The sequence below is a fragment of the Symphalangus syndactylus genome, chromosome 7 (assembly GCF_028878055.3).
Source record: "Symphalangus syndactylus isolate Jambi chromosome 7, NHGRI_mSymSyn1-v2.1_pri, whole genome shotgun sequence".
In the NCBI taxonomy this organism is placed as follows: Eukaryota; Metazoa; Chordata; class Mammalia; order Primates; family Hylobatidae; genus Symphalangus; species Symphalangus syndactylus.
The window spans coordinates 27593484-27613746 of record NC_072429.2 but is presented as its reverse complement, the minus strand read 5'-3'; the positions used below and the strand labels follow the sequence as shown (position 1 = coordinate 27613746).

Genomic DNA, 20263 nt, shown 5'->3' with positions numbered 1-20263 from the left:
GGAGACCCTAAGGGCATACTCCAAATATTATTTTTCCCATGAAAATAAGTGTTCGGCAGAATTTAAACCTTATGTCACAAACACGATGTAAACACCTTTCTCATCAATATTGTGACAAGTATTTTCCTAGATCCCGGAGATATGAAAATGAATAATGTAGTGTTTCCTCGGATCTCAGTGAATAAAAAAGTGAATACGGCTACTTCATTTGGCACACAGTAATTGGGAGAGACAAAATCATGAACAGATTAATTAGAGTACAATGTGGCCAATGCAGAAATTTAGTATTTAGAAGATACCACGGAAGCCCAACGAAGGGCATGTGACTCAGCCTTGGGTGAGCAGGGACAGCTTCCTGGGGCAAGCGATATTTAAGTTGAATCTTAAAGTGTAGGGGTAAACCAGTTACAGTGTGTGTATGGAGTAGAGGGAATTCCAGGCAGAGGGAAGAGCATGAGAGAAGACACAGAAATGAGGAACAACAGAGTGATTTGGCCTTAGAGCCTTGGCTGAAGGGCAGATGGGGATAAGGAGAGGAGGGTGGAGGCCTCCAAGTTTTCAGTGGAGTACCAAGGAGTAGGGCAATTTGAGTGGATCATGCTGGGTGCAGGCAAAAAGTGGGTAGACTGTCTGTTGAGTATCAGAAAACAATAATAAAACTGACCACATTGCCAACGATGCTAAACAATGATAACACGCTCCTCTCTATCAAGGTGGCTACCCCCTGGGTACACCACTGCATGTTTTTCTTGAAGGTCTGGGGCAAGGAAGTGATGCAGTCAGACTCCTGAGCTGTGCAGATCTGGAGATGTCAGCCTCAATAATATCTAAGTGAGAGAACTTTTTCTTGCATCCCCCTCCCCATCCTAGACAGATAGAGAGTGCCTCTACTAAACATCCTCAAAGCACTGAGCATTTTTCCTTAATAACCAAGCAGTTTGTAATTATATCCACCACTGAAGAGAAAGAATGCAAGAGAAAAATACAGGTTTTCAGAAGATATATAGAATTTGGGACAAGTTGAGTTTTATTGGCTTGTGGGAGATCAAGGACAGATATACAGCAACAAGACATGGATTTTGGACTAAAGCTGTAGGTTCAAAAGTCATTAGCATAGAAGTGGCAGTTAAATCCTTGGGAGTGGATGAGGTAACCTGGGAAAAACTGAGAAAGACAGTGGGCCAAAAGTGGAATGCTAGAAGCTGAATATTTGGTGGACAGATGATGGAACAAATATCCAAAAAAACAGACAATGAAGAAATGCTCAGAGGCCTAAGAAGAATCTGGACAACACAGAGTTGTGGCAAGATTTTCCAGGACCAAAAGAAGAGAAAGAACTGGAGATAATGCAGAAAACTAAAATATCAGTAAGTGTCTATGAGAAAGAAGTCAAACCCATGTCATGTGTGTTGAAAGGAAGTTGGTGAGAAAATGGGGAAGCAATGGTGGAAACCCTGGAAAAATCTGGGAATGACAGAATCCCATCTAGGATTCTCCAGAGGGACAAAACTAATAGGAAATATGTCTATGTGAAAGGGAGTTTATTAAGAAGAATTGACTCACACAGTCACAGGTAAAGTCCCACGATAGGCATTCTGCAAGTTGAGGAGCAAGGAAGTCAGTAGTGGATCAGTCCGAGTCCCCAAACCTCAAAAGTAGGGAAGCCGTGACCAAAGGCTCGAGAGACCCTTGGCAAACCACTATTGTAAGTCCAAGAGCCGAAGAACTTGGAGTCTGATGTTCAAGGGCAGGAAGCATCCAGCACTGGAGAAAGATGAAAGCTGGAAGACTCAGCAAGTCGGCTTCTCCCACCACCTTCTGCCTGCTTTATTCTAGCCAAGTTGGCAGATGATTGGATGGTGCTCACCCACATTGAGGGTAGGTCTGCCCACTGGGAAGATTTCCCTTTGCCACTGTCCTTCAGGGATATCCTAGAAAGGGACTATAGTGCTGCACCTGTCCACTTTTGGGTGGTACCTGCATATCATGCAGAACCACCTGTAAACCAGGCCCTAGTCTTCTCTTCCTGTGTAGACTGATCGTAGGGAATTCCCCATGAGGCCATCGGTGCAGGCTTGGGGAGAGAAGACATGGTGGCAGGAGTGGAGACCATGGGCATTTGAGCCATTTCCTTATGTAACTTACTTGTGCCTTCTAAGCAGCTCAGGTCGCATGGTGACTTGATGACCCATAATCAAACCTTCAGTTTCTACCGAAGCCCAGTATCAAGCCAAAACTTGTCTCTCAAAAGGAGAGTAGGTATCTGCAGAAGATGGCAGGGCCTTGCTCCAAAATCCTAGAGGCCTCTGCTGTGATTCACCTATGGGGGCTGGCCGAAGGCTTCGAACAGCATCCCATCTGCTACTGACACCTCCAGCACTATTGGATCTGCTGGGTCATATGGCCCAAGTGACAGAGTAGCTTGCACAGCAGCCTGGACCTGTTGCAGAGCATTTTCCTGTTCTGGACCCCACTCAAAACTGACAACCTTTTGAGTCGTTTGATAAATGGGCTGGAGTAACACACCCAAATAAGGAATGTGTTGCCTCCAAAATCTAAATAGGCCAACTAGGTGTTGTGCCTCTTTCTTGGTTGTAGGAGGGGCCAAATGAGGTAATTTATCCTTCACCTTAGAAGAAATATCTCAATAGGCCCACACCACTGGACTCCTATAAATTTCACTGAAGTAGAAGTTCTCTGAATTTTAGCCGAATTTATTTCCCATCCCCTGGCATGCAAATGTCTCACTAATAAGTCCACTGTGTTTGCTACTTCTCACTCACTGGGTCCAATCCGCATAATGTCATCAGTAAAATAGGCCAGTGTGATATCTTGTGGAAGAGAAAAGTGATCAAGATCTCTGTGAACAAAATTATGACACAAAGCTGGAGACTTGATATACCCCTGAGGCAGGACAGTGAAGGTATATTGCTGACTTTGCAAGCTGAAGGCAAATTGCTTTTGGTGGGCCTTATGGACAGGAATGGAGAAAAAGGCATTTGTTGAATCAATGGCTGTATACCAGGTACAAGGATATGTGTTAATTTGCTCAAGCAATGAAACCACATCTGGTACAGCAGCTGCAGTTGGGGTCACCACTTGGTTAAGCTTACAGTAATCCACTATCATTCTCCAAGATCCATCTGTCTTTTGCACAGGCCAAATAGGAAAGTTTAATGGGGATGTGGTGGGAATCACCACCCCTGCATCTTTCAAGTCCTTGATGGTGGCACTAATCTCTGCAATCCCTCCAGGGATGTGATATTGTTTTTGACTTACTATTTTTCTAGGTAGAGGCAGCTCTAATGGCTTCCATTTGGCCTTTTCCACCGTGATAGCCCTCACCCTACCAGTCACGGAGCCAAAAAGGGATTCTGCCAGCTGCTAAGTATGTCTATGCCAATTATGCATTCTGGCACTGGGGAAATGACCACACGATGAGTCTGGGGACCCACTGGACCTGCCATAAGTCAGACCAGAGCTAAAACGTCATTAATTACCTTATCTCCATAAGCCCTATAAGATCCATATTTCAGCTAACCAAGCTTTAACTGGAGGACCACAATGATGTTTTGGGTCCTCTGAAATCAATGTCAGCTCAGAGCCAATGTCCAGTAGTCCCCGAAAGGTCTGATCATTCCCCTTTCCCCAGTGCACAGCTACCCTGGTAAAAGGCCAGAGGTCTCCTTAGGGAAGGATGGGATAAAGATTAACTGCATAAATTGTTGGTAGTATAGTGAGGTTCTTCCTCAAGGAGAACTGGCCTCCCTTTCATTCAAGGGTTTCTGGGTCTGTAAACTGGTTCCAGTCTGGAAATTGATTGACAGGCCATGATTCTCTATTTTTATAATTCAAATTAGTCTTTTGTCCATGCAGCCTGAAAGTTTTCTGCTTATATAAATTAAGTAAGCATGCAGTAGGCTTCGTATCATTTCACTTCTAGGAACACTGTGATTAATTAGCCAAAGCCAGAGCTCTACATAAATCAGACTATTCTGATTGCTGCTTTGCCTCTGCTGTCCATTATAGTAACTACATCCACCTTGCCTTTGATGGTTGAGTGCCTCAACTTGGCCCCTGCCACTTTGGGATCCAATTATTTCCATTGCATTTAACATTTCTAATTGAGTGACTGCAGTTCCCAATGTAAGATCTGGCATACAAAGAGGAGCAATCACAGAGCTCTTCCAGGATGTAAATGCTCCCCTCACAAATCTATTTCGCAAACTATTGGTGAAGGGTATATCTTCTGGACCCTCCCAGCTGGGATGAGTAGGTCTAAAGTGACTAATCCACTCCAACATTCCAATCTCCCTAAGCTTTTGGATCCCTTCCTCTACATTAAACCAGGGGAGATCAGGCATTTCCAGCCTGCTCATAGTAGGCTTTATTTTATTTTATTTTATTTTATATTTTATTTTATTTTATTTTATTTATTTTAGAGACAGAGTCTCACTGTGTCACCCAGGCTGGAATGCAGTGGCATGATCTCAGCTCACTGCACCCTCCACCTCCTGGATCTAAGCAATTCTCCTGCCTCAGCCTCCTGAGTAGCTGGAATTACAGGAATGTGCCGCCAAGCGGGCTAATTTTTGTATTTTTAGTAGAGACTGGGTTTTGCCATGTTGACCAGGCTGGTCTCAAACTCCTGACCTCAAGTGATCTGCCCACCTTGGCCTCCCAAAGTGCTGGGATTACAGGCATGAGCCACCACGCCTAGCCAAGTAGGCCATCTTTTGATCCATATTTCAGCTAACCAAGCAAATAAATTATTAGAACCTTTTTTAACTCCCTGATCTGCAACATTAAATGCAGAATCCCTGCTTAGTGGGCCCATATCAGTAAATTCAGCCTGATCCAACTTTATGTTCTTTCCACCATTATCCCATGCCCTTAGAGTCCATCCCCATAACTGTTCTCCAGATTTCTGCTTTATAAATTAGAAAACTCAGTTCTTTTGGAGTGTAGCGCACCTCCTCATTGGTCACACTCTGAACCTTACCTCTAGAGCCTGCTGGGACTTGAGTCTAGTTATAGGTCTGGAAGCAAACAGGGGTGTTGGGGGTGGGTCCTGAGGAAAAGCAGCATTCTCTTACCTGGCAACTGCCTCAGGGGAGGCCATCACTGTTGCCTCAGGCAGTGCAGGCTTAATCTCCTCAGACAAAGGTGGAAAGGCTAATGGCAGCATGGGTGGTGGGGGGAGATGTTGCTACCACTGCAGATGGGAAGGCTGTTTCCTCTGGCAAAAAAGGCTCATCAGAATTTAGAAGCTCAGTGTCCCAAGCCTCATCAGGGACCTCCTACATCCCCATTCCTAATTGCAGGGTCCCATTCTTTTCCAGTCAATGCCCTCACTTTTAACAGTAGACACCTGGCAAGGATGTGCATTCACCTTTTATTGCAAGTCAGCCACTCACATGATAAGAGCTTGTGTCTGTTTTTCCACAATTTCAGCTCTTTCTGTACAGGAGACAAAACTCTCTGTTAGGGCAGTCTTAGAAGATTTGGGGCTCAGTATCTCCTTCTGGAGCCAGGAGTTAGAATCCCTGAGTTTATCGTTTTCTTTCATCACTTTGTCCAGCAAACTTAGGAGCAACCAAACAACTTTATGACATTTCTTGATTCTCCACATATGGTCAAAGGTATTATGTATAGAGTCGCTAAACTCCTTGCCTCTGCAGAGCAGTGAATCAGGAGTATCAAATGCATTTATTTTGCATAACTCTAAACAGTTCACACCGAGGACTATCAGTGTTTTCCATACTATTCAAAGTAGAGGCCTTAGCATTTTTGGGTCTAATCAGATTAAGCAGCCAATTCCAGAAACCCTGAAACCAACTAAAGAACTCTATCCTTAAAATTCTTGAACCACTCCAGGAACAAAATCTGTATTAGTCAGTGTTCTCTAGAAGGACAGAACTAATAGGATATATGTATATATGAAAGGCAGTTTATTAAGAAGAATTGACTCACACGATCACAAGGTAAAGTCCCACAATAGGCTGTCTGCAAGTTGAGGAGCAAGGAAGCCAGTAGTGGATCAGCCCGAGACCCAAAACCTCAAAAGTAGGGAAGCCAACAGTGCAGCCTTCAGTCTGTGGCCAAAGGCCAGAGATCCCCTTGGCAAACTGCTAGTGTAAATCCAAGAGTCCAAAAGCCAAAGAACTTAGAGTCTGTTGTTCAAGGTCAGGAAGCATCCAGCACTGGAGAAAGATGAAGGCAAGTCAGCTTCTCCCACCTTCTTCTGCCTGCTTTATTCTAGCCAAGTTGGCAGTTGATTAGATGGTGCCCACCCACATTGAGGATGGGTCTGCCTCTCCCAGTCCATTGAGTCAAATGTTAATCTCCTTTGGCAATACACTCACAGACACCCAAAAAGAATACTTTGCAACCTTCAATCCAATCAATTTGACAATGTTAACCATCTGATGGTGTAAGTGGATCCATGGGCCCCTACCTAAGTCACATATTCAGCCCTGCAGGTGACAAGACCCCAGAGTTTTCCCACAGCACAGTGTGGTGAGGAATATGGTAGTCATGGCCCAGCATGGCTGAGGGGCTTAGTGACTGTTTCCCTTGCCTCAAAAACAGAATTGGCCCAGCAAAGAGACTCACCAGACCAGAAAAGACAGGGACTTGGGTTGACAGATGGGATCATGCAGATCTTAAGGTCAGCTAGGATGACAGCCATCTTAAAAGACACCATTGTCCTAAGACCTCTGGCCCGGATGCATTCCACATGAACCTCATTACCTAAGCTTCTGCCCACCCCAACCTCCACTTGAATATTATCTCAAGCAGAAAACTTAGTTGCCTGAGGCCAAGTTTCTGCCACTGGGAGGAACAATAACAATAAATAAAAATGAAGATAGAGAAAAATAAAGTAATATTTCTTGTGTACTTCAGTTTGCAAACTGGAACCCATATGCTAATTGTAGAAAAGTGACTATAAATCCTGGACTCATTGAATCCTTTCTCTGTATGATGTTGATGCTGCATTCGAAGAAGTATAATCCCAACAGCTAAAAATGATAAAACATGAAATTCTGAGCTTTCATGAGCATTGCTTGGAAATTGTTTAAAAGGATCCCATTTGTAACCCCTGAGAATACTCTTCCTGTGCTCTCTTCTCTCTTCCACAATTCTCTCACACCCTATATTGCTTTAGAGCATCTCATTCACAACTCTACCTCCCCAAACCTTTTTCTCCTACAGTTCACACTATATTTTGCTTCCTAAATTCATGAATCTGGCTGGGAACCCTGGCCTGTATTCCCAATACTTTCGGAAGTTGAGGCAAGAGGATCCCTTGAGGCCAGGAGTTCCAGACTAGCTTGGCCAACATAGCAAGACCCCACCACTACAAAAAAAAATTAGCCAGGCATGATGGGGCACCACTACAGTCCTAGCTATTTGGAAGGCTGAGGTGAGAGGATCATTTGAGCACAGGAGTTCAAAGCTGCAGTGAGCTAAGAAGGTGCCACTGCGTGGGTGATAGAGCAAGACCCCATCTCTTATAAGCAAACAAACAAATAATTTTTTTTATCCCCTAGTTCTTTAATAGATAATTTATGTTTCCTTTTCTCCTGTCCTTTCCCCTTTTTTCCTATTCTTCCTTCCTCCTTCCCAAGGTATGGAAGGATTGTGATCTACTCAGTCAATCTTAAAAGGGGCAATGGGGAGAGGGAAAACAAGGAACCCTCACAGGCTAATTTTTAAACCACATCTCTTAAGCAAATATGGAGAAGCAAAGAGAGGAAAATGTAAATTACCTGAAATTCTACCACTGTAAATATGTTGACACACTTTCAGACTTTTTCCTATGCATTTATAACACACACACACACACACACACACGCATATATATATATATAAGTTGCAAAAAATGGCCAATAGTATATATATACATACTCTTTTGTAGTCCTCTTTAAGCAACTTATTGCAAATGTCTTTCCCTCTCAAGCTTTATACTGACAACATCATTTCGAAAAGCTACATGAGTTTCCATTGTGTGAATGTACTATAATTTATGAACTTTTCTTTCACTGTAAGACATTTAGGTTGTTTTCTCTGTTGTAAATGATAAACACTACTGTTGTCAATATCCTTATGATAACTCCTTTGCTCACTTGTGCAATTATTTTTATAGGATCAATTACTGGGTGTGAAAATTGGGATGGCAAGCGTGCATATAGCATTCACTTTCTAGGGCTGCTGGAACACAGTACCACAAACTGGGGAGCTTAAACAACAGGAATGTATGGCCTCACAGCTCTGGAGGCTAAAAGTTCAAGATCAAGGTGTCAGCAGGATTGGTTCCTTCTGAAGGCCTGTCCGCAAGCTCTGGTGGTTTGCTGGCTCTCTAGGTGCTCCTTGGCTTCTGCTGCATCACCTAATCTCCGCCTACATCTCCACATGGTCTTCTCCCTATGTGTGCATCTCTGTGTCCAAATTTCCCCTTTTTGTAAGAACACCAGGCATACTGAATCTGAGACACTATGGAACATGCAAATGGAAATATCTACTCAGTAGCTATATATATAGGTCTGGAGTTTAGGAAAGACAAATGTGTGAGTCATTGCCACTTCAGTGGCAGTTGACAGTCATGGGGATGGATGAAATCACCCACTAAGATCACCCTGTAACATGAGATAAAAAGAGAGCCAAGGAAAGAATTCTAGGAACTCCGATACTTACAGGATGATTGGAGGGTAAGAAGGTCACTAATGTGGCATAATTAGACCTGGGCTTCAGGAAGTCAGCACTGGGAGCGATATTATGGAATAGTTGGAATTAGAAAGAAAGAGGAGACATGTCCCATCTCCTAGCTCTGAAGCACCCTGTGTGTCCATTCCTGACTTCAGGCACCTCCCTCCCAGCCATTGGCAATCACTGCTCTTAAGTTTTTATTAACCAATCTCTTGCTTTTCTTTATAGTTTATGCACATACATATCTCTACTGTGTTGTTCAATTTTTTCTATTTTTAAATGTTACATACATGGAATCTTGCTTTATGAGTTCTTCTACAATCTGGTTATTTACTCAAAATTAGGTGTTTTGGAAGGATTTATTTTGCTATGTGTGGCTATAGATCTTTCATTTTTAGTGCTGTATGGTATTGCATTGTAGGCACATATACCAATTTATTATTATTATTATTATTATTGAAAGTAATGGCAAATACCATAATTACTTTTGCACCAACCCAATATTTGTCAGCTGTATTATTCATGGACATTTGGGGGCATTTCCAGTGTTTTGCTATTATGAGTAATGTTTCCATGAACTTGTTCATACATTTCTCCTGCTTCATCTGCCCAAGAGTGTCTTTCTAGAAAATATACCACAGAGTAGAATGGTTGAATCGCTTACACACCAGAAAAGACTCATATGAAAATGAATTCCTGCCTCACACCATATTCAAAATTCAATTTCGTATGGATCAAACACTGAAGTTCCAAATGTAAACCTTAAGATTTTCAGGAGAAAATATGAAAAAAATTTTTTTATTTATTTTGAGATGGAGTTTCACTCTTGTTGCCCAGGCTGCAGTGCAACAGCACAATCTCGGCTCACTGCAACCTCCGCCTCCTGGGTTCAAGCGATTCTCCTGCCTCAGCCTCCCAAGTAGCTGGGATTACAGGTGTCTGCCACAACGTGAGCTAATTTTTTTGTATTTTTAGTAGAGACGGGGTTTCACCATGTTGGCCAGGCTGGTCTCGAACTCCTCACCTCAGGTGATCTGCCCGCCTCAGCCTCTCAAAGTGTTGGGATTACAGGTGTGAGCCACCATGCCCGGCTGGAATATCTTTATGACCTTAGGTTAGGAAAGGTTTTCTTATACAGGGTACAAGAAGAACCATCTGTAAAGCAAAACGTAATAAATCATAAGAATTAACAACTTCTTTTCAATAAAAGACATGGTAAAAAGAATGAAAAGAGAAGCCATAACTGGGAGAAGATAGTTATATATAGTGCACAAAAATCAGTATCTAGAGTCTATGAATGATTCCTACAAATCAATAAGGAAAAAGACAAATGACTCGGTAGAAAATGAGCAAAAGGCTCTTCGCAGAAGAGGAAATCCAAATGCTGAGAAACACAGGAAACAAGATTCAATCTCATTAGTAATCAGATAAATGCAAATTAAAACCACAATGAGAAACTGTTTAAATCCACCAGCCTGGCATAAACATAAAAATAAGACAATATCAAGTTCTGACAAGAATGTAGAGCATTGTAAACTCACATACTCCTGGTGGGGGTGTGATTTGCTACAACAACTTTGAAAAGCAATTTATCATCACCTAGTAAAGTCAAGTAAGCATGTGTCATATACCAAGCAATTCTACCCCTAAGGTTAAACTAAAAAAAAATTCTTTGTACGTGTGAAGCAAGAGACACAATAAGAAACTCCATTGCACAATAGCCCATAATTGTTCCTAATAGCAAAAAACATCGACACAATTGAAATTTCTATTGACATTAAAATGGATTACAAAATTGTCATCTATCCATATCATGGAATTTTATACAGCAGTGAAAATGAATACACTACAACTACACATAATAAATGGATGAATTTCACAACACAGAGTGAAAGCCAAGTAGTAAGTCACAGAAAGTCACATATGATGTGACTTAATAGACATAGTTTAAAAAACAGACAAAATCAAATAATAGTTTGTTTAGAGCTACCTACATGTGTGGTAAGGTCTAAGGAAAACATAGGCTTAACACAAAATTTAGGATAATAGCTACCTCTGGGTGGAAGTGAGCATGTGATGATAAACTATGATAAATATTTGAAGGAAAGGATGGAGCTTATCTGAAGTTCATAATTAAGGGCCTGACTCAAGACTGTGGATTACAAAAGCCTTCCTGAGAAAGTGCACGTCAGCTGATACCTGAAGCATGAGAAACAGTTCAGAGCAGTGCTTCTCAAACCTTAGCACAGACCCCCACCAATTGCTATGGGATATAAAGGTATTTTCAGTCATAGTCAGATTTTTAATTATTAAAATAGAACTTTATGCAAGTAAACATAAAGGACTATTGGATTTTCTGCCTTCCTGGAGGAAAAACATAATTTTTTTTTCAAGCTTAGCCTCATTCGAATAGAATTTGAAAGATTTCAATCTACTTTAATGGAAGCCAGACTTGAGAACAAATGATAATATATACAAAAACTGGTGGCTATAAGCAAAAAATCTGGAAATATCCATCTTTACTCTGGGTTAAAAGAGATTATGAGAGAGACCTGGTCTTTAGAAAATGCATTGAACATCCAAGTTCAAGTAGCTGCAACGAAAGCATCCTTTAAAATATATCAGATAAATTAAAAAAAAAACTTAAGGTGGCAATAAAAGATGGCCTGGATGAAAGCATATTTTCATAAAAGCATAAATCTGCTTTCACAAGAAGCTAAGATAAAAAAGAGTGAGTAAAGTGAATAAACTGAAAAAAACTTACAGAAGATGAGAGATTGAGCTGCTGTTCTTATATAGGACAATGAGATCTGGGAATTGGAGATATTAATAATTAATGCCTCAGATAATGGAGATTGTGTTGAGGATTAATAAAGTTTTTTATTGAGATAAAATACATTTAAAAACACTTTGAAGTATACAAACCAGTGGCTTTTAGTACATTCACAATGTTCTGCAACCATCACTACTAACTTCAGAAGATTTTTGTCACCCCAAAAAGAAACTCCATACACATTAAGCAGTCACTCCCAATTCCTGCCCCCACTTCCACCTGATAACCACTAATCTATGTTTTGCCTCTATACATTTGCCTACTGTAGACATTTTATATAAATTGAAACATTATGTGGCCTTTTGTGTGGGTTCTTTAACTTAGCATAGTGTTTTCAAGTTTCATCCATATTGTAGCAAGTATCAGCACTTCATTCCATTTTATGGCTGAATGACATTCCAATGTATGGGTCTACCATATTTTGTTCATACCATTTATCCACTCATGGACATGTAGCTTGTTTCCACTTTTTGCCCATTATAAACTATGCCTACTACGAACATTCGTGTATAAGATTTTATTTGAACATATGGTTCGATTCTCTTGATATATTCCCGGGTGGGTAATTTCTGGGTCATATACTGTAGTAACTCTGAAACTTTTTTAGGAAATGTTGTTGTTTTTTTTTACAACTAGACTATTTTACATTCCCATCAGCAGGTTTTGAGGGTTTAAGTTTGAGGTTTCCTTGCCAATACTTATTTCGCATTAAAAACAAAATTATTGTTACAGCCATCATAGAGGATGTGAGGTGGTATCTCACTGTGGTTGGATTTGCATTTCCCTAACAACTGATGATGTTGAGCATCTTTTTATGTGCTTATTGGCTATTTTTATATTTTCTTTGGATAAATGTGCATTCATCTCCTTTATTCATTTTTAATTGGGTTGTCTTTATGTTGTTGTAAGAGTTCTTTATATATTCTGGGTACTAAATAAACCTTTATTAGATTTCTGATTTGCAGATATGTTCTCCCATTCTGTGGGTTGTCTTTTCACTTTCTTGATTGTGTCCTTTGATGCACAAAAGTTTTTACATTTGAAGAAGTCCAAGTTTTTCTTTTTCTTTTCTTGTGCCTCTAGTGTAGTATTTAAGAAACCACTGCCTAATCCAAGGTCATGAAGATTAACATCTATGTTATTACAATGAAGTTCTGAAGAAGCTGGATTTATATGGCTATGGCAAATGTATCTTTAAAAACTCTTGAAGGAAAAAGCAATAAAATCTACACTAAATTATTGAAGAAGTCAAAATAACAAATGCACTTATGGATAATGTTAAAAGTCTTGAAAATGTATTAGCTTCATTGCAGTCTGAAAAATCCAGTTTGAAAGTGAGATTTCAGAGCTTCAGCAGAAACTTAGTCATTACTAAACTGCATCAATAAAATAAAATGATTATGCAAGATTCAATTTAAAGTGATTTACTATGGAAAGAGAAGAATCTTTCCAAAGCAGATGAAAAAATCAGTCATGCATCTGAAGTGCTAGACATCTTCAGAATCCTAGCCAAAATTCTCTCTCTCTCTCTGTCTCTCTCTCTTTTTGAGCAGGGCCTCTCTCTCTCTGTTGCTCAGGCTGGAGTGCAGTGGCATGATCACAGCTCAATGCAGCCTCAACCTCCTGGGCTCAAATGATCCTCCCACCTCAGCCTTCCAAGTAGCTGGGACCACAAGCATGCACCACTATACATAGCTAATATTTTTTAAAATTATTTTTTGTGGAGACAGGGTCTCCTTGTGTTGCCCAGGCTGGTCTCAAACTCCTGGCCTCAAGAGATCCTCCTGTCTTGGCCTCCCAAAGTGTTGGGATTATAGGTGTGAGCTACCACACCCAACCCAAATTAAAATTCTTCTAGAAAAATTAGAAAAAGCCATTGGATCCTGTCAATTATCACGAGGAAAAAAAGCTCTTTATAGTTGGTTGAGAGCTCTGTTGGCTGAGAAAAACTTTGATAACTCAAGAAAATAAAATCCATACCTCAGGGAAATAATGATTTATGAACAACATAAGTTTCAGCTTTTTATAAAGTATCTCTATGTCCCTGATATTCCAAAAGGAAAATTTGGCAGATGCATGGGAGATACTAGGATCCCCTGATACCAAGACAGCGGAGCATTAGGTTGGAATGGCTCAGGGATCCAGGATCTGTGCCTACTGTGGACCAGATTCCTCCATCAGGCCAACTCCATCAGGACACATAAATTCCTCCACAACAACAGGGAGAGTTTCTCCTGGTGCTCCGTTGCTGCCTTCTTTCAATGATATTCAATGCTCAAGACCTTCTTTTGATGATGTTGAGAGACATGCACCTTCAGAAGTGGAGACCAATAGGAAAGACAATGCACATGATCTTGGTCATTTAATTACACCAGATTCAACCCTTCCACCTGGACAAGAAGCAGCTGCCCAGGCTCTGTTCTTCTACCTCATCATCCTGTCAGAGGGCACAGATGTGTCCCAGGGGAATGTTCCTGAGAAGCAAATCTTCTGCCATGCTCTCTTCTCTGGAAAGCCATCATGGAAAGAATCCTTGGGGATGGCCATGGCCTAGCACATCCTTCTCTGGCCACAAGAAACATGTCTTCACAAGTGCTGGATTTTGTCTTCTGTTCACACAACTTCAAAACAGAAGCAATGCACCTTCAGAATTGATCCTGCCTCCCAAGAAGCCTACTTCTAAAGATCAGAATCATAAAATGCATTTTTGCTGCCTTCATAAGCAATTTTGATATTTTGTCAGTTTCATTGCTATTAAGTGATCATTCCTTGCTTCAAATGAAAGCTAGAGAGAATTACAATTCTTATGATACTGTTTTATAACTGTAGATTACCCATATGTGAATTTTTAAGCAAATTGTTTCCATTTTATTCTATTTGTATGTAATTATACTATTTTTGTTGTTAAGTCCACTAAAATAATTCAGAAGCACAGCAAAAACTTTGTCTTCTAAGATATTTTTGAATATTTTCTCTTTTAGTTTTATTGCTCTTAAGTGATTATATAAGTACTCAAATGGAAACATGATAGAATTATAATTCTCAGGAGAGTGTTTTACAAACACACATCATTTAAATGGAAGTTTTGTTAGTAAATTGCCTCCATTTTATTTGATTTCTGCATAAAGTACATTCTTTTCAACGTTGTTATTTAACAAGTCTCTTCTGTTAGTCCAGAAAAACAGCAATAGTTTTATCTTCTAAAGTATTTTTCAATTTCTCTTCTTTAGTTTCTCTGTAGTGGTTATGTGATTACACAATTGCTCAAACGGAAGCTCAATAGAACTATCATTTTTAAGATAGTATTTATGAGTTTATTTTCAAGTGAATTTTATTTTCTTCAATCTCTAGATAGTACGAAGACAGCTTTTCAGTTGCAGATGTTTAACAAGTCCCCAGTAACTCAAACTGTAGTTGTAGTAAGAGCAGTTGTGTGAACACATGGAGACATTTGAAATTCAGTTTATTTCTGTATAACAGGGGCTGAATTTACTCTAAATAATTAATATACTTATCTAAACAAATGTCAGTTTAAAAAGAGCTGTCTTAAAATAATTTCCTTTCCTGGGTGACTTAAAAGAGGCAATCTAGGAGAAAACTACATTCTTTTCTTCTGTCAGCCACGCTATGGATCCTTCGGGACCTGGGTTTTCTTTTAGGGATCAAAATCTTACACCTATTAAAGGCAAAACATGGCTGGGCATGGTGGCTCATGCCTGTAATCTCAGCACTTTGGGAGGCCAAGGCGGAAAGATTGTTTGAGCTCAGGAGTTCAAGACCACCCTGGGCAACAAAGTGAGACCCTGTCTCTACAAAAAATCCAAAATATTAGCTGAGTGTAGTGATGCGTGCCTGTGATCCCATCTACTCAGGAGGCTGAGGAAGGAGTATTGCTTGAGCCCTGAATGTCGAGGCTACAATGAGCTATAATTTTGCCACCGCACTCCAGCCTGTGGGTAACAGAGCAAGACCCTGTATCAAATTAAAAAAAAAAAAAAAAAGGCAAAACATACCTTTAAAATAAAGGGGGGAAAATCTGCCTATAATCTACTTTAAGTCTTCTTTTTTTTTTTTTTTTTCCCGAGACAGAGTCTCGCTCTGTCGCCCAGGCTGGAGTGCAGTGGCGCAATCTCGGCTCACTGCAAGCTCCGCCTCCCAGGTTCACGCCATTCTCCTGCCTCAGCCTCTCCGAGTAGCTGGGACTACAGGCGCCCGCCACCACGCCCAGCTAATTTTTTGTATTTTTAGTAGAGACGGGGTTTCACCGTGGTCTCGATCTCCTGACCTCGTGATCCGCCCGCCTCGGCCTCCCAAAGTGCTGGGATTACAAGCGTGAGCCACCGCGCCCGGCCAATCTACTTTAAGTCTTCTTTGAGGTAGTATTGCACACTGATAGCTAAGATTGAGATTTCACTATGGAGGGCAATAGAAAAAAGCAGGTAACAATTTTTTTTCACATTCACGGTCTGCTTCTCACATATACGTGCCTTCTTTTAAGGCATCTTTGTCTTAATGTTAGCAACTACTACAGTTTGTGTCCCTGCAGGTGCCCAAGAAATGTTGAGTGAATTAAATTTCATTTTGAACCCAGAGATACTAATTAAACTTATTTTAAGTGATGTTTTAAAGATGAAAAAGGACCAATGACTATATATTTCTCTACAAACAATGAATAAAATAGTTTTCAGAAAGTTTGGAGTGGGTGCTTAAAACTATATTTCAGGGGGTGGCTTGATTTTTAAAATTTCCCGTGGCCACGTTTTGGATTATTTCAATCCAATGTGATACAAAATTTGGAGAAATTGAAAAGAAATTTTATAAAAATTATAATGAAGAAATATACAACATAGAAGAATAAAAGGGAGACAGAATAAAGGGTTAAAAGTACAGATTCCAGAGCTGTCCAGTACAGCAGCCACTAGCCACATGTGGCTATTGAGCATTTGAAATATGCCTAGCATGGACTGAGATGCATTGTGAGTATAAAGTACACAATGAATTTAACATGATTTAGTATAAAGAAAAGTCTGTAAAATCTCTCTCTTTCTGTTTTCCCTCATCAGAACTCTACTTTTGCATTCAGACAGGCAGGGGATGCCTCATCCTTTGAATACTGGCACATTAAGAGCAGTCACGTAGGTAAGAACTGAACCCAAGCACTACAAGAGAGGATGTTAAGCAAGATCTAAAAATCAACATGATCAACAAGAGCAGTAATCTTTTCTTTTCCAGGAAAAAAGAATGGAAGAAACAGAAGGTACTGGGCACAATGTATCAAACACTATGTTTTGAATGACTCCAGATTATGACTGCCTGGAGGGGTTTTGCTGGATCAGTGCAATGTCATGTGATTATTGGAAATTATTCCCTTTTTTCAAGAATTTTTCGAGAATAGGTTAAGTTCGATTTGAGCAAACTTAATTACCTTGCCAGGCATTTGTTTTTCAGAAACATAATAATCTATGTATTAGATTCAATTAGTAGTAGGCCCATGGGTTGTTTTGTAAATCACAAGTGTAAAATACAGACTCTAAAAGTCATTTATTGAGCAATTACCACGTTCTGGGCAATGACCTTGTGAGAGAAATACCATTATGCCTATTTTACTAATATGAGAAATGAATCAAAAAGAGGTGAAGTAACTCGTCCAAAGAAATATGCCAAGAAGTGGGGGAGCTGATTTGTACCCATAAATGGTTCTTCATTAATTCTCTTTCAGCTAGGGAAGATAATTTCAAATGTAAGCATATGTCCTGATTTTATCTTGTGTACATCATATTAAAACTCAGACGGACTGGTTGGCCAATTGACGTCATCCTTCAAACTTTTCTCCCTCTCTCCCTTCACTCAATCTAGTCAACAATTAGAAGACAGAATCAAAGAGTGATTTGTTGATATCTAAAAAAGACTATGATGACTGAAGGAACTGTAGAGTACTCTAGATCACAAAAAATAATTCCTGCATGGTGATGGTGAGGATTCAGTTCTCGTTCTCCCCATCACAATTCTATGTATATATGCCATCAGGTCAAACACTTGCAAATATAGGCAAACTGCTGATTGTGGGAGGGTGGGCAGAGTGGAGAATGAATCAGCTGTTAAGATAAATCATCTGTTCAACTGTTAGCCCCAGGCAAGCACAAAAACCCACAGAATATTATGAAAAAATATTCTTAAGCACTAGGTGTTTTTAGGAATTCTAGAAACAGAGACTGAGATAGCACTTGTTACAGACTATTATTTTTTTAGAGCAGTTTTAGGTTCACAGCAAAACTGAAAGGTACATAGATGGCTGGGTGCAGTGGCTCACACCTGTAATCCCAGCACTTTGGGAGGCGGAGGCAGGCACATCACTTGAGTCCAGGAGTTCGAGACCGGCTTGGCCAACATGGCAAAACTCCCTCTCTACTAAAAATACAAAAATTAGGTGGGCGATAGTGGCATGTGCTTGTAATCCCAGCTACTTGGGAGGCTGAGGCAGGAGAATTGCTTAAACCCAGGGAGGGGGAGGTTACAGTGAGCCGAGATTGCACCACTGCACCCCAGCCTGGGTGACACAGTGAAACTCCCTCTCCAGAAAAAAAGAAGATACAGAGATTTCCCATATACCCACTACCCCATTCAGGAACAGCCTCCCCTACTACCAACATCCCCCATTAGAGTGGTACGTTTGTTACAAGCAATGAACTTATACTGACATATCATTATCACCCAAATATTATTAAACAATCTCTCCTTTTCTTACTTTTTTTGTGGTTATTAGAAAATTTAAAATTACACATATGTGGCTGGTATTATCTTTCTCTCAGACAATGTTGCTCTAGAATCAACCTGCCTGGGTGTTAAATCCTCCACAAACCTGAGGTGTGACCTTTAACAGTTAACATCGCCATGTCTCAGTTTCCTTATCTGCACAATGGGCTTAAAGACAATACTTTAAAGCAGCGGTCTCCAACCTTTTTGGCACCAGGGATCACGTTTCTTGGAAGACAATTTTTCCTCAGAATGGGAGTGGGGGTAGGGGGATGGTTTCGGGATGAAATTGTTCCATCTCAGATTCTCATAAGGAGTACCCAATCTAGATCCCTCACATGCGCAGTTCACAATAGGGTTCCTGTTCCCGCTCCTATGAGAATCTAATGCCACCACTGATCTGAGATGGGGCAGAGCTCAGTTGGTAATGCTCCTGCGCCATGCTCACCTCCTGCTGTGTGGCCCACTTCCCTTCTGTGGCCCAGTGGTTGGGGACCTCTGCTTTAAAGGGTTAAGAGCATTTCTTAGACATACCGATGTTGGCAAGTGCCAGTGTTCAGTAATAATAGCAAGGATACCAGCAAAATGATCAAAGAGTGAGCCTATACAGAGACAGAACATAACTGGAAGTGGGATACGGTTGAAAAATGGAAGAATCACTAGAGTGGTTTATTAAAACAAACACAAACAAAAACAATACAAAGCAAGCAGGTAGCTAGTTAATGTTTAAAGTTACATTTTCCAGGGTCATAAAAGCATCATTCCTATATCAGTTGTTACAGAGGAAATCTGGAGGAAATAGTACCAGATTTCAGGTATGCTGACCATTGACTGAAAATAAAAATAAATACATCTACAAAGCAGGGACAATGATACATCTGTAGCTGTTAACTGGAGTCTTAGGCTTTCATCCCCCAGCCTTGTTGAGGATGCAGAAACTGAGTTAAGCCAACATCAGAGGCAGAGCACCGAGCAACAAAATCTGATTTTAAACAGATTGCTGCCAGTGATTTTCTCAAACCATAAGTAAAACACAGAATCTATAGTTTGCCCATTTTTTGTTTTGAGGCAAAAAATTTTAATTTTATACCCATAAGGTTGTGAGAATTAAATAAAATATCACGTCTATTATATTTACATGCATTAATAGTAGCTTTTATTATTAAAATGTTAATTGGGAATATTATTATGGGAAAGTCATGAGGATAAAAAGTTATAGTTTAGATTCACCATGTTTAAAATAATAATAATACGGCTGGGCGTATTTGGGAAGGCCCACGTGGGTGGATCACGAGGTCAGGAGATTGAGACCAGCCTGGCCAAAAAAGATGAAACTCCGTCTGTACTAAAAATACAAAAAATTAGCTGGGCATGGTGGCGCGCACCTGTAGTCCCAGCCACTTGGGAAGCTGAGACAGGAGAATCTCTTGAACCTAGGAGGCGAAAGTTGCAGTGACCCAAGATCTCGCCACTGTACTCCAGCCTGGCAACAGAGTGAGACTCCGTCTTAAAATAAAAATAATAATAATTGTGAATTACATCAAAATTGGAATTATTAAAATATAATCAGATTCAGAGAGATTAATTTTTTCTTAGAGTCAGGGTCCCATTCTGTCACCCAGGCTGGAGTGCAGTGGCATGCTTATGGCTCACTGCAGCCTTGAACTCCTGGGCTCAAGTGATTCTCACATCTCAGTCTCCTGAGTAGCTGGGACTACAGACATGTGCCATCACTCCTAAGTTTTTCCATTTTTAATAGAGACAGGGTCTCACTTTGTTGGCCAGGCTGGTCTTGAACTCCTGGCCTGAAGTGATCCTTCTGTCTTAGCCTCCCAAAGTGCTGGAATTCCAGGAGTAAGCCACCACACCCAACCTCAGAAAGAGTAATTTTAAGAAAAAAATTAATGTAGAAATCACTGTTGATTTAAAATATGGAGCATTTCAAGATTGGAGAGTCATAAACTAATT

General features: G+C 40.4%; 1 protein-coding gene across 3 annotated transcripts in view; it reads left to right on the top strand.

The window, feature by feature from the left end:
- The window catches only part of LOC134737199 (WAS/WASL-interacting protein family member 1-like), a 41174-nt gene extending 23777 nt beyond the window's left edge, over nt 1-17397 (top strand). The window contains exons 4-5 of one of the 3 annotated variants that reach the window (XM_063643146.1): nt 16606-16681; nt 16775-17397. The gene's annotated coding sequence lies outside the window, so the exon portion shown is untranslated. Of the gene's footprint in view, nt 1-12625; nt 12866-16605; nt 16682-16774 lie in introns of those variants that run through there. The other 2 variants (XM_063643145.1, XM_063643147.1) reach the window with 2 other exon arrangements.
- Nucleotides 17398-20263: the final 2866 nt, after the last annotated feature.